Raw genomic sequence first — 15,833 nt, forward strand, 5'->3', positions numbered from 1 at the left:
CTGCTGAAACATCCTGAAGCTGAAGAGCAAGAGGCATTCCTTTTGCAGCAGGAGGCTTTGTGTAGTCGATTTAACTCAGTGAGGCAACTCTCTGACTTGATAGCATTTCATTTCTATGGGAAATTAGGCCAGCTCACATGAAATATAAAACTAAGGATGTGGATTAAGGACTGCTTTCCCTTTCCCTTCCTGGTTGCATATGATCTGCAGGGATATGGTTGAAAGCTCTGTGGTAATGTGAGTTCTTGTAGCACTTTCAGCTCTTGAAGTGTGCACTGAGAAAACTGAGGACAAAATGCACCAAAGTCATAACTTCTGCATAAAAGTTCGGAGGGAGTTTGGAAGGGGCTTTTCCTGGGATAATGGGATAGTTCCTTTCCATGTAAGAATTCTTCACCCTTCTCTATTTATTAATAATCTGTAAAACATGAACTAAAAATGAACCCATTATTCTTATTAGGTTGGGCATCCTATTGTTGTTTATATTTATTTATAGGTAATGCTTTTTTTTTGCTGACTTGTAGGATTTGGTGATTTCTAGAAAAATGCTTAGAAAATACTTTCTATGGGAAGATTCTCCAAATTTTTCTGACGCCTTCACTTTTGCCACTGAAAAATAGAAATATTGGTACTCCCATGATTCACTTGCAATTTTTGCAAGATGGTGGTGGATTGAGCATGACTGTTTAAATTAGTAGATTTGTCTTGAAGAGTAAACATTACATTATGTTATTTCCTCCCACCTAATTTAATTTAGCTGGACATTTGTCCTTTAGGTTTTATTACTTATGAAAAATGAAGTTGTTGAAATGTCCATTTTTGGAGCATCTCCTGGTGGGGCAAAAAAAAAAAAAAGATAAATCAAAGAACCAAATCCTGAGCAGAAAACCTGAGAGCTGCTGTGATGATGAACGTGCAGAGTGATGTCAGCATTTCAGCTTCAGCAAGCTGGCTTTTGCTTATCGTGCTTGTCTGGTTATCCACTGTGTTCCTATAGTTTTGGATGTATTCCAACATCTATCATTTGAGTAATGTACCTCCTTAGAGGCAGCAGAGGGGGAAGGAATAGTGAAGAGTTTGGGAAGCATCTTCAGGAAGATGAGGACAAATCATACTATCAAGTCTCTTGAGAAACATTTCATCACTCATCTCTCAGTGTATTTTTGGTTAGATTCTGAATTTTGGTACTGAACGAGTTCATTAAACCTTGGTATTATTTTAAGTTCAGTTGATAATCCCAATCTCTTTGCACTTTGTAATTATTTTAGACTCTCCTTTAGCAGTAGAAAATTCTGATTTACAGCAGAGCCACTAAATCTTTGTCCTACAGACCAAGTCCCACTGAGACTTTTCTTCCTTCTTGTTTTAATTTAATTGTAAAGTGCTCACATCAGACAGATGTTAAAATTAGGCATATATGAAATAAGCTTCTTTGCAATAATCATAAGACTTCCAGCTGTTCTGGAAAAAGGAGAAAATATATAACAATATTTATTTTAGAGCCAAAAAAGGTGAGAAAAATGGCCCATGGAGTAGTGTGATCAAACCTATAAAGAAAAAGCCTTGCAAGGGATTCCTGTGGTTTTAGCCCGGTAAAACCCACCTGGCTGTTACTAGCAGGAAAGTTCTTACTCCAGACTGGGATGATGCAGTTCTGTAAGACTGAATCAAACAGAAAAGATAAAGGATTCCAAGCACAGGAAAAAAGGATTCCCATAAAGGATTAAAAGCAAGATCCAGATTTCATTGTATTTATCTCTTTTATGAGGGAATCCCTTTTGCCTTCTTGGCAGATGGTTGAAAGGTGAATGAAAATTGCCCTATCATTTAAAAAGTAATCCTATTTGAAACAAATTGCAGGAGTATTTTTCATAAAGCAATAAACCCTATTACCATAAGGTACTTAGAAACTTGTTTTACAAGCAGTATGAAATGCTTAGTGTGGCTTCCCAGATTATTTCAATTCATCATGCCCCCAAATTAGGTTTTTTGAGGAATAATAGCAGCACCAGAGTAGCTTATTTTAATTATTGCTTATTTTGGAACTCTTTGGGACCCAGAGGTGTATCCCAGCTCAGTGACTATTATTGCATCTTCTTTTCTGCTTTGAGGAAGACCTTGCAGATACCCCTGATGTACAGCAGTCGCACACCATTAAAAATAATTAATAATAATAATAATGATAATGATGTCCCTTGAAAACTTTTTTTAACTAGCCATAGCACATTTATAATTTGTTTAACTTTATGTGTTTATTTATTGCAAACTAAGAGAAAGTAATGGATTAAAAGATGTGATGAATAGAAAAGTTAATCCCTGATTGTTTTCATCCAGCCTGCAGCTGTCTGTGAGTAAATGAGCACAGCAGATTTAGGAAGCATTTGCTGTACAGAATTTACTATGGCTCCTATAGGATGGAGGTACAAAACCCAATCATATATGTAAGAATTTTGAAGCTTTCATTAGATACAGATATGCAGATATTAAGTATGTTGAAAGCTGATAATCCTTTGGCTTGGATAACCTATTTTTAAATCTCTCTTTTGCCTTGGTTCTTTGTGATGGGATGAATTTTCAGATGGACTAAATGACATGGGTTGTTCCTCTTCAAGTGAACAAGGTTTGTTTTCTATCGTGCATCTTGTCCTTCAGCAGCTCTGGAGCTAGGAGGGATAGGATTCCTTTGTCTGGTTTTTCGTTTGCTTTAGGAAAATGAAGCACATTGAGCTGGTGTGCGAGTTTTTGGTAGTTGATTAGCAGACTAACTAATACTTGGATACTGTTGCTAGGCTTCAAGTCAGAGTTCCTGTATTCCTCTATAATTATGCAGAGACATGTGTGTGTGTGTGTGATGGTTTGTCTGTGCTTTGACATGGGTGTTTTTATTTTGATAGTTTTGAAAATCTGCTAATACAGTCTGTAGACGTATTCCACACAGAGAAATTGCTTTGAAATTAAACATTTTTTCAGGTATGAGTAAAAATGTGGGGTTTTCGAACTGGCATTGTGACTGTAAACATAAGGAACGTGTATTTTATTGTAGAATGAGCAGAACAGGTATTTCAGAACACGAGGATATTAGCTGGTTTGTGGTAGAATTGCTTTTCTAACTCATTTTCTGTAATTAGATGAGAGTGATTGAGGTCAGCAATCTTGGTTTTTCAGCTGCAAGTGTTGCTATGAAATGCTGGCCAGCCCAAGGAATATTCTGTTTGTTTACTTATTTATTTGGGTTTGGGGAACGGTTCAGTAATTTTGATTTTCATCAATCAAATGCCTGCAGAATACTCCTCAAGCTGGGGGAGATCAGATTGAGACAGATAACAGCAGAAAGAGGAAAAGGCAGCAAAGCAAAAGGAAAATCTACGAAACTGTCAGTGGCGTGCAGTGACTTGTTCTATTTTTATCACTTGTTATTTAATAGAAGTAAAAGGGACAGAAACATCTATTGTAGCGCTGTGGAGTTGTCATTTGGGAGAAACATTAACCTGTTTCTAATGTGAGCGAGCATTTAATGTGGGAAAAGGATGATATCAGTGTATTCCGGATGGCAAAACCACCGAGATCCAAATTTCCCACGTTTTAAATGCATACTGTGTGGTAGGATGTCATAATCCTGTGTTCCTTCTGCAGTTTCTTTCAAATACCTCTGCTAAACAAAAAAATGTTTCCCGTGTCCATAGAAAAAGACCCCTTTGCATTAATGATGTTTAGACTGGGTTACAAGCAAACAAATACTGGTTGGTATGAAATAAATCTGCTGCTCTTATTTCTCTGTTTTCCTCTGAAAGGTTGCAAGAAATAGAATTTCCTGTGCTCAGTCTTGCTACGTGGCAGCAAACAAATTGGAAAACTGGGAATTGTGCGTTAATGTAATTACACACTGAAATGTAGGGCAGAGTTTGAAAAACTTACAGTGGTTTTCCTTCTCCCTTTGATCACAAGTTAGTTATTTCTGTGTGTGTGTTGGTACAAAATCGTGCAGTAACTCGCTTTATTTCAAAGTTTAAACTTTGTTTCCAGCAGCTGGTTGCTCTTGGCCTTTGAACTTGGGTGTATTCTCTGCACATAACAGGGACTGCAGGCTAAGGCATGCAAATTCTGTGGAGTGTGGCCATTTCTGGGGCTCACTTGAAATTCTGAGCAGGAAGGCGAGGAGAGAGCTGGTGCCATGTGTAACTGCTGATGTAAGTACAGCTGACTGCAGAATGCTCTGGCCTGGTTTTGTAAACCAGCCTGCAGCGTGTCCTTGCCACCTGCCAGGTAGGCAACGACTGCCACAGCTACTCCTCCTAGAGTTTATTTTACAGACTGAACCAGAAGAGCCTGGCACTTGGGCCAAAAATAACCCACTGGAGGAATCCCAGGCTGCTTCCAGTGCCCTTGAGCTAGTTTTGGTCTCAGGCAGAGCTCTGGGCTGAGCAGTGGCTGCAGGTCACGCTGGCACATCCCCTGGAGATGCCTGGGAGGGTGGCAGAGGAAAGGAAAGGGAAATTGCTCCGTGTTCGAGCCTTGCCCCACTCTTTACTCCCAGATCCAAATGGCTGGAAGCCTTTGCAGGGCCTGCAGCTCCTGCCTCCCCCAGATCTGCCTTCCAGCCAGCTGCCAGTCCACTGGCTGCTCATCAGCAGAAATGGCTCTCACCTTCTCTGCACCTTCAGGGAAGGGACCATTGTATCCAGCAGCTGGAACTGTGCTGTTTTTGGCAACATTCCTATCATCAGAGCTGTTTCATCAGAGTCGGGTCAGAAACCTTTCCGAAGCCCTTCAAGGGTTTGGCTGCTCTAAGACATGATCCTTTCAGCAGTAGTGGCTTTTTTGCCTTTGGTGGTGTTTTTTAATAGCTTTCGCTGTCTTAACCCCACTGAGGGACTATACTGGGGAGTAAAATCAGAGGCCATGTACAGAACTAGTGCAAGTCATGGAATTAAAAAGAGAAATAAAGCCATAAAACAGAAGTAGAAAAAGTGATTTGAGGATGCCAGGGACAGTGGCTCTGACAGGGACAAAAATGGAATGTACTTTTGTGTATCAAACAGGTTATCAAATGAATAAGGTTCATTTCTTGCTTTACAAAAAATAATTTAGTGGGTTGTAGTGTCCTCAGAATTCTGGTGGAATCCATAAAAGGGTAATGCCATTGAGCTCAATATGCAGGCCAAGGGTCAAGTGGGGAGCAGACGGCAGTGCAAGTACCCCAAACACCTCAAATGCTGCAATTCTGAACTAATATGTCAGCCTGGAACTTCCAATCATGATTTTCAGTTACTCCCTGTGTGTGAAAGTGCCAGTGTTGTTCAGCCTGGTAGCTGGATCCATGTCACCCCTGTAGCTCCCCTTGGAGTCATTAGAAATGGTCAGCACATGACCCATCCCTCAGGAGTCTGCTTTCAGCTTCAGCGTGGTGCCTGGTCCTACACCAGGATGTCTTTGGGAGACAAGGGCAGTTACTAGAATTAGTTAAAGAGTTGAATTAGGCTGAGGGGATGTAAAAAGAAAATAGTACTTTTGAGTCTATCCGTGACCTGAAATTTGTTCAGTCACCTCTGATTTGGTTTTATAGGTCACAGATCACAAAACTGGAAGGGGTTTATGTGATCATGCTGTCTGACCTTCTCATGGTGCAGATTACGGCTTTTATATTAACTCACTCCTGTTTGAACTGGATTATAACCAGGAAAAACATTTTGTCTTGTTAAAGACCTGCAAGACTGTAAATGGGATTTGGAAAGCTGTGTCCTGGTCCTGTGATCTAATGGGGCTGGATCCTTTTTTTTCAGTTGTTCTGGTGTTGATCACCCCTTCTTTAAACAGACATATTTTGCTTCTAAAATCACCTTGGCATCTGGAAGTGGACCCTGAGTGTGGCTGAGGCTCCTCAGCTGTGCTGTGTCTGTGCCCCATTTTCCTTCCTGAGCTACTCAGAACTGAAATGTCAGAAAGGAAAAACTCTGAGTTTTAAATCAAATATAAGAAAACACCACATTTATGGTGAGGTTTATTTCTACTGCAGTTTGATCAGCATTATCTGAGGCTAACTTTCCTCAGGCTCCACTAAAATCTGTATCCCTAACGTTGCTGTAATTGTGCCTTTTGAGAGGCTGTGCCCATTGGAAGTATGTGATCTGTGCATTTCAATCATGATTATATCTATATCTACATCTAGGTCTCAGTGTAACAAAACAGGAGGGTTTCGATGGCCACATCAATATCAGGATATTAGGAGACCAATGATTGCTGCGGTAAGGGATGTGTCAATGCAGCCCCGAGATATCAGGCTGCCCACTAAAGGATGCTACAGAAGGAAAACTGTTTGAAGAGTCTCCCGGAGAGCTCTGGTATTCCTCAAAAGTTAATGTGTTTTCTTTAAATCATTTTTCCACACGAGCCTCAAGAGCTCTCTAAGATTGTGTCAAATGCCACGTGGGATTTCAAACGGCAGAACAGCGGAGCCAGGGCAAAAATAGAGGTAGGACAAGTGGGGAAAGAGATGTGTGCAGGCTCCCAGGGCTCTCTATTCCTTCCATTCACAATGGTGAGAACACAGGAGAAAGAGATGAAAGCACATGAAATAAATGCTAGATTAAAAAGAAAAAACAGAATAGGAAGATAAAATAGAAATTGTTAAGAATAGTCATGAATTATTCCTGAAGAAAATTCCTGTGTTTCCCAAAGTAAATGCAGAAATGAATTTAAAAACCTAGCAGAGAAACCCCTCACCAAAAACCCCCCAAAATCCCTCCCCAAAACTCCCTCCAAGAAACCCAACCCCCCCCCAAAAAAAAGAAAAGGGAAGAGAAGGAAAAATAAAACCCCCATGAAACCCTGAGTGTAATGTAGGTCCTTACGCTGAGCACTTCATCACAAACCTCTTTATGCACCCAATAATTTCCTTTCTGTGATTAGGCTAAAAGCAGACCACAGAGTTAAGACTGATGGCACAAGATTGGGTTTGTAACTTGTGAGTATGTGGATTTTTATGTGCCAGTGTGTATCTTCATCATTGCTTTATGGAAAATAATTAGGTTCAGTATAACTCCCATTTGGGGAAGGGAAAAACATCCATGGAACAATTGGATCTGGATGAGGAAAGCCTTCCAAATACAGCTGTAATTTTGTTACTTTTCCCATCATATGAAACAAATATTTGTATTTAGAAAAAACTTCCTATGAATATAAAACTCAGTATTTGCCTGAGCTTACTGATTTCAAGGCTAATATCTCACTTTTAGATTGGCTCAAATAAATGTGAAAAGGGTTAAGTAGGACTATTCAGTAACTGCTGATATTCTCTTTTGAACAGATTTATTACACTGCATTGACTCCATTACTTGCAACTCCTCTTTCTACTGTGCTGAATTTGTATTGACATAATTTTTAACAGCTCAACATACCAGTTTTCAGTCAAACTTCATTATTTATAGGAATTAAGTTGATGTTATGTTTTCCTTTCAATATACAATGGTTTGACAATTTAAGAACTGAAGCTTCACTGAAGAAATTTGTTTTAATGCCTTATGAATACTCTGATTTTAATAACAAGGTACTACTGTCAGAACTTTGTGAAAATTGATCTGGTAATATTCAGCCTCTTTAAAAGGAAATAGTATCATCCCAGAGGCCTGTTTGTTGTCAAATTATAGATGAGGCTTGATAAAGGGACAGGCTCTGAAGCGCAGAGCTTTGTAATGAGTGTAATATTTCACACTGTATTTCACACTGCTCACGATGTTTCATGCTGGTGCTGTCACTCCATTTATATCTCAATCTCCTGGGCTGGCTCTGAGACTTTCCTGTGGAGTTCAGGGTAAGATGCAGCTTTTGCAGTCAAGGTCTTGTCACACTGTGGAAGACATTTTCAGAGTAAACACTTTGAGTATTTAAATCAGGTCTCCTTGGGATCTTGGACAGAGATTCCAGGGAATCCAAAGCTAATGATACTACCTGAACCTTCTCTGTCACTCCCTCTCTATTTAAATAAGCTGGAGATTTTTATTTCTGCAGTTCTATTTCACTGCTGGATGTCCTGCATGGCCTGGGACACCTCGTGGTGTCCAACAAGGCTGTTTCCTTAGCAAATCTCCATTCTGCTTTGATTTTTTTTTCACTTACCCATTCTATGCATCTTGATAATTTCATCTGCAGCTTTTGAAGCCAAAAGCCTGTTTTCTCTTCCATTTTCTAGGCAGTGTTGCTGAAGTAGTTGTTCAGAATCATTTGTAAAAGGCAGGATTATGATATCGCCTTGATTCAGAAAAAGTTGCAGGGTAAATGTTATCCAGCCAAGTGGCTCTAATTGGGTGAAATCCATGCTGAATGAAAACAATGAAAGATTTATTGAATTGAAGATTTACAGCATTAAGATTGTTTTATCTGTGTATGTGTAGAGGTAACGCTGGTTTCTCTTAATTATATATTTCTGCTGACTCCAGAAGTTCAGATTCTGTCCCTCCTCCCATGTTATTCTCTTACCAAAAACCCCATTACTTGATAAACTTCCATTCTCTCTGCATAATCTTTTGCATTATAGCATTTGCAGCTTGGGAAACAGCCTCTTACATCTCTTTGGAACATCCAAGGTAGCAAAATTTAACATAAATTCTGTGATGCGTTTTCAGTTTTAAATGTGCCTTATCAAATCTGTAATTCAACACAAATCAGTTATTTATCCTGAAGAATTTACTTGTTGCTCCTGAAAAAAGCCTCCCAAATACAGGCTTGGTCATTTGTCCTTTCTTTTGGCTTCCCCCTCAGCCAGGAGCACTCCTGGCATTTCAGGCAGCAGGGTGTATTTGTAATTTGCCCTCAGGGATTATAACAGGCTAAAATTAATGTTTTCATGTGCATTGCTTGTCCTCTTCCTGCATTTCCCGCCTATGGGAAGCCCAATCCCTCTGCTTGTCCGTGTAGCACTTGTCCAGATATCTGGGGTCACACCTTGCAAGAAACCAAAAGACAGAATTTTTATGTTAGTTGAGATTTATCCTTCTTTTGAGGGCTAAGCTTTTTATTTTGGGTCAAAGCCTGGCTTATCTTGCCAGCTTCATTAACACTCTTGAGAATGCCAGGTGCTAAAGAGCTCTATTTTTGCTGTGCAGATCAAGTGTGTCTGGTTTCTTGTGGCCTATTTTTACATAATTCTTCATTCCATGGCTTGGAAAAGCTGTGAAGGGAATGAAGAGATTGCAAATAGCTAGAGAAAACTGCTATGTTATTATTACAGGAAAATAAAGGGGAGGATCTGTCTGTGAGATTGCATTTCTTAGAGGGCATGGAGTTAAAATTAAAGGCAGGAAATGATGCATATAAAAACAAATAAAATAACAAGTAGAATGGTACATTTTGTTAGCTATATTTCAGCAATCAATTGACTATTTCCAGATAATTCCATAAAAAATGCCTTTGAATAAAGGATTCTCAAGTACTGGTGGCTCAGAAATTTCCCCCCTTATCCACAGGTATTCCAGGGCAATTTTATTTAGCATTCAGTATTAAGCAGTTACTTGAAGAATGTGAGATGCTGAGAAGCCTGGTGCCTCTTTCTCCCTGATCTGCTCTGGGGGGTTGTGCTTAAACCCTGTGGTTCCCTTGTCTTAAAAATGAATAGGAGTTAGGGATCTTGGAGGGAGGAAAGGAGATGCTCTGGTCCTTTGTGAGCAGCCCCCAGCCCACACAGGGACTCTGGCACTGACCTGGCTGCGGGGGCAAGCGCCGGGGTCCTGCTCTGTGGCACAGTTGATATTCCTGGGCTGGAAACCCAAAAAACCAGCAGAGAACCACTTGCAATGACCTGCAGTGTAGCAGAAAGGCAAGAAAAAGTTCCTTGAACTGGAACCAAGAAAAAATTTGAAGGCAATCCCAGAAGTTTTTGACATGTGCTCAGAGGCAGCCCCTGGGAGGCCACAGACTGGAAGCCATAGCCCCGAGCTTAGTTTTGGACTGTGTGTAACTCCAAAAGCCTCCAAGCGGGGAGGTTGTTGGTGTAGCCTGACAGCATCAGTGTGGCTTGAGGAATTCTTGGAATGAGGTAATTTGTCTGCCCCAGCCATGCACAATCAGTGCAGTGGTAGTACATCTGTGATCAGCTGTAGCACCCAGAGCCTGCTATTCAGCCCCTCGCACTCAAATCCTGGATTGGATTTGGCTAACTACTAATTTCACCCCAAATAAAGATACTATCATTTTTTCAGCTGATTGCATCTTGCCTGTTCGGGATCACTTTCCCATTTAATTGTGTTTTCTTTCCTGTTTCTTTCTTCTGTTGTCACCTTTCCTCATTTTCCTTTCACTTCTGTCAGTGCCAGCTCTCTGTGGTGTTGCACCTCTGGGCTCTCCCAGTTTTTTGCCTGGGCTATTCAGCTTCTGTTCCCCTGTAAGATACAACAATTTCTTGTGTCTGAGGAAGTTGCAATGATTTCTGCATATGTTGGTTTTTGCTTCCCTCAAGCAATTCTGTACAAAACGGTAAGATTACTGGGATAAGGACAATTATACCCTCATCCTAAAAGAGAGCAAGGCTGAATTCCAGCCCTGTGCAGGGTAATCTTTGCCACCTCTTCAGAGCTTGACTGATCCAAAGCTAAAACTCTTTTTCTTTTGCAAACACTTCTTTGACTGGATCCAGGAACTTCTGCATTTTGTAAGTTCTGTGACTTTAGATTGGAGTTTAGGAATTAAAAGTAGTTAAAAGTGATCCCAAGAGTCTGGTGACTATTCCTTTCCACTCTGTACTTAGGACAGAATATATTTGATCTTCTGATCCATTAGCATAACAATGTTTCTTCAGACATCTTCATAAGCAACAGAGGAACATTCTTACGTGTGAAGTTAGCCAAGAGAGACAAAATAATATAGGAACTAATCTGATACTGTTTATTTCAACTAAATGAAAGCAAATTTCATTAGCTAGATTGCTAATATAGGACATGCTTTAGGTTTTTAACACAGGACTGTGTTTTCCTTTTTGTCACCTTTTTGTGTGGGGGTTTTTTCATTGCTGCTTTGGCTGTGCATGGTGGGAGGACATACATTTTCTCATGATGGTGGGATGGAGAAGGTTTTCCCTTTCATCGTCTTTCCTGACGAAAACTGAAGCTTGAAGCCACTCTACCTCCAAAGCTGGTGGAGCTTTCTCTCCTTTCTTTAAAGTGAGGGAGATCTAGATGAGTCAAAATCCCTGTGGGCTAACACTGCATCTCATCCTTCTGTGGAGTCCAAGCTCTTATCTTACAAAGTACATTTCAAAGTTACATACTGGCAGAAATTCTATGCAGTTAAACGTAATTTTTGGTGTGTCCAGAGATTGGGAGGGAACAGTGCTTGGGAAGAACTTTTTGATCAGATGGTAGACTTAACAGAATTTGGGATTTGTTTGTTGTTTTACTTTTATTTTCTTGTTTCTGAAAACCCCCCCACTGTGAAATTATCCAAATGCAGTTTGTGTTTTTGTCCACCCATGGCTGTGTCCGAATCACCAGCTGCAGTTCGTACTGTGCCAGCTGAGGAGGGAGAAAGTTCAAATGACAGAGGGAGTTTTCCTGGTGTCTAAACTCTGTTATGCAAGTGACAAATCGTGTTCTGCGTTAAAGAAGTGTAAATCTGGATAAAAGCTACTGAAATTATTGCGGATTTAGGCTAGGGCCTTATCTTAGGGTGTGTTTGGGTTTCCTGTTGGAGGAGAAAAAAGACAAAGTCTTTTTTTTTTCCTGGTAGCTGCTGGGCTGTGTCCTATGTCATCTGAAAGATAACTGTGCAGATTTTAAAAATCTGCTTCTCTTCTGCTTTGTGAAAAAAAGGTGAAAAAAAATGGAGTAAGCTGGGAGTAAGGAGTTGCTTAAAAGCCATTTATTTATATTTATTATTTGGAAACAACATGTTCTAGACACAGGAAGATGAACTCTGATGGACTTCTGATATCCAAATGTTGGTACTGATCTGGAGCTGCATGCAAATCGAAATGTAAAATTTGGGGAATCTTTCTGCCATAGCTCTTTCTGAAGGAGCAAGCTGCAATGACATAAGCTTTGCATCCAGTTTGCCTGTGTTACACCAGCATATGGCTCCGACACTTTGCTCCCATCCCTAACAAAACGGGCTCCAATTTTAGAACGTCCTTTACTGCATCTCCACTTTTTGTTTTTGCTAGATACTTCGAGGGTTTGTTTTTTTTTTTTTCATTTGCAGCATTTTAATAATCATGCTCAAGTCCATTAAGCTTTGCAGGAACTAGAAAGAAATAGGAAAACAATGAGTCATTAAAATACATATTATGGAGGATTAAATTCCCCATTCTGGTTGAATTGCTCCCAGGCAATAAGGGAAGGTCAGGCAAGTATCATACCGTGGTAAAGAAGTCTCAGAATTCTAGCAAGTTTTTTCTATGGTTTTTTTTCTTTCTTTTTTTTTTTTTTTAGCACTCCTAACATTTGGCTTTGAGAATACCAAGCCACCTCTGCTGGATGTGCTTTTCCAATGGCTTTGGTTTGGTGTTAAATAACATTTTAGAGTTGCTTACTCCTGATGTGGCAAGGTGGGAATGGGTGGCTTAAACGGATCAAATCCAGATCAGTCTTTTCTCATTAGATAAAGAATATTTTCTGCAGAGCTGGATATCTTTCAGTAACATCAAACTGAACATGCAGAGTCAAGATTTACATGTGTGTAAAATAAAGCCATTAGGGCTACCTTTTTGTGTTGTTTTGTTTTCCCTGCAGCCACGTAAAAATATCAGTGGAATTAGCACCGACCCAAATGAAGCTTGAAATCGAAGTCAGATTTCTGTCTACTGATAGTCAAGACTTTCTCTTTTACTGCAGAAAATTTGGAATAAGGTCATTTTAGTTTAAATGTGAAGAGAGTTCTGAAGTATTTGCAAAATACTTGGGTACATATTTCATCTCCTTTATTTCTAGGATGCCACTGCTTTGTATCCTGGGTCAGCAGTTGAAACAGCAGATTTTTAATTATTCAACCTAAATGAACAATCAGTTTAATTTTAAGGATGTGTTTACAATGTGCCAGTGACATAAATAGCTTATTGCAAAGGATTTTTTAAGCTTTCAGTTGATCTGAAATTTAGGGGTAATTTTTGGCAAGGAAATACCTCCAGTCTGTGGAATATTTATTATAACTGTAGTGAAAGCATCACCACTGAAGGACCAAATTAGAGATAGCATTCTTTGGGGGTGTGCTTGGGCTTGGGCTTCCTGAGGAGGAGTAGAGATCTCTGTGGAAATCTTCCAGAAGGCCCCATGGCAGTAGAGCTTTGGTCTGGATTAGATGGACATTAAAAATGTCTTGGTTACTTTCCATAAAGGAAGGGCCCAACCCTGTTCTCTCTATCCTGGGCTCCTGTTTCCCTTGGCTGAGTGGTATCTGTTGCTACAGAATCACTACAACACAGGGAATTTCACCCAAAATCCATGAAGGGAAATACAATTAAGTCACCAAATTCTTACTGGAGCAATTTTTCATCACGAATTCTGGGTGTAGGAACATTTTTTTTCCTCATTTTAGCTGGAATATCTGACACTTAGAATTTTTGTTCCTTAGGCTTTCTGATAGTCAAATATATTTCTGAAAGGACTGCAAATATATACGACCCTAATGGATTTCTTTGCTACCTAGAGTGAGGCCTATCTGATTTTTTATTCATTACTTTACACTTTATAGTTTTATGGTTATGACAGGAACGTTTTCTGCTTTCTGTCATTTTGTAATTTCCTGAAATCAGGTCTAGAGTAGCCAATTCCAACCAGTTCCACTGAATTGAAAGTTATTTTACTGTGGAAAACCTGTGGGGAAAAACTAAACACAAACAAAACTGTAATGGTTTTCCTTAAAACCAGAGGGGTTAAAGCTATTAAATTCTGATAAAGAACATTAATGCATGGAGCTTACAACCACCTGAGTGTTTACAACCACTGTGATGATAAGTTCAGGCACACGGAAACATTCATAACATAAGATTGATGTAGATTTCATGGAGAATTTATCCAGGGTAATTTGTATAAACTTGCAAGAATTATGCATCCCTCTCCTGTTCATATTAGCCTGGAAGTAATGGTGGATAACTTCAAAACAACTGACTGGGATGGAGGCAAAAAATGAATTTATTCTTTCTGAACTTAATGTATATTCCTAAAGATAAAAAAAAAAATTGCTGTAAATCATGGCCTAAGATATTTCCTGTGAAATCTCAATATTGGAAATGAAGGTGGTGACAGCAATAACTTCTTCCCTCTTAAAAAACTGGAGGCTTTGTTCTGTATAACTTTATTTTGCCTGCCCAAAGTTTCACAAGTCAGATAAAGAATGCAGATGATTGTAGCCAGTGCTAGAATGATCACAGGCTAACAACAACAACAACAACAACAACAACAACAATAATCTTCAATGAAATAAAGAACCAGACTTTCTCAGGTGTGTGCCCAAGGACCCCCCCTTCAATGACAAGGAGTGAGAATCTACTTGAATAAAAACTGAGCAAGTTCCTTCTCCAAGCATGGCCACAGGTCAGTGCTTGTGCCACCAGGACAGAAAGAGCCAATTCCCAGGGCCAGCCGCCGGGACTGGGGTTGTAATGATTTGGCTGCTCCCACGGGAGGCTCCAGTCGTGTGGAGGAGTGTCAGGAGTTGTGAATGATCCTCGTTCTCAACTGCTTTCCCATGATTTGCATTTGCTTCCGAGCTGCTTAACCACGGGCAGATTATTTCAATTTTCCTGGTGAATAATGCATGAGGGTGTATAAGTGGATGTTCCTTGGCTGAGTGGGCTGCAGATTAAAAGTGTCAGCTCCTTTGCAGCATTAATGTGCATTTCTTTCTCAGGTTAAAGCTGGAGAGAACCTAGATATGCTTTTTTTGGAGAACTCCTACAAATGCCAAAATATTGGCAACATTTGCTTTTTCTCTTCTTTTCCCCTTGACTACCTGTTATTTGAATGAAAAAGCCAGTTGCCAATTTTCCAGCACAAGCTTACTTTCCTTGGGACTCCCCCTCAGGATTTCAATGCCATGTTGTTGTACCTGCTGCTTGAGCTTCCTGGAAACGATCAGGAGCAGGGTTTTTTTTATTTATTTCTTTGTCGCTCCTGTCAGCTCAGAACACTGATTCCTTCTCACTCCTCCTTCTTGCTCTTTAGTATGTCCCAGAGGGGTAATCTGGAGTATCCTATCCTGCTCTAGCAGCCTTGGGGCACAGAGAGAGGCAATTCTTGTGTGTAACATGTGGAATGCTTCATGGAGGTAGAGCCAAACACATTAAATGCTGTAATAATTGAAGTAACACTTCAACCCACCATGATCCACTTATTAGAAAAACCTCTTCAATTTTTTCCTTTATTAATTTATTAAGGGGCATTTAAGTATCTTATTGTACACTTGTTTCAGTCCCTGGATTATGCAGATATTTCCTTCTTTTTCAGCTTATTGGAGAAATACCCTTTGATGCTCCAGATTTCTAGAAAATTAAAGCACAACTGTTGCCCTTGTTTGCTTGTGGTTAGGCTCGTATTTATAGCACATTTGTTCAAGATCATAACTGGATCCCTAAAACATCAAAACTCTGAAACTCATGGGCCATTCTAAACAAAATATTTAAGGGCTGATTTACGCACAATAAATACTTTAGATAATGGTGTTTGATATGAGAGTCCCGTGGGAGCGTGGTTAAAAAGAGCTTCCTGAAATACGGAATCATGCCTCTGAACAAAGCAGTCTTCTAAAGCAGAACTCTTCCAACCTCCCCAGCTGTAACAATATTCCTTGGAGTTACAGATGTCCAGACATGGACTGCAGCAGAGTATGTTGTAAAATAATACTTTCAAACTCAG

The 15,833-nt window shown here is 39.9% G+C and overlaps 1 protein-coding gene across 5 annotated transcripts in view; it reads left to right on the top strand.

The window, feature by feature from the left end:
* Positions 1 to 15,833, top strand: part of SHANK2 (SH3 and multiple ankyrin repeat domains 2) — a 272,609-nt gene that overhangs the window by 56,991 nt on the left and 199,785 nt on the right. The gene's annotated exons all lie outside the window — the stretch shown is intronic.

The sequence above is a fragment of the Corvus brachyrhynchos genome, unplaced genomic scaffold, assembly GCF_000691975.1.
Source record: "Corvus brachyrhynchos isolate BGI_N302 unplaced genomic scaffold, ASM69197v1 scaffold315, whole genome shotgun sequence".
Classification (NCBI taxonomy): Eukaryota; Metazoa; Chordata; class Aves; order Passeriformes; family Corvidae; genus Corvus; species Corvus brachyrhynchos.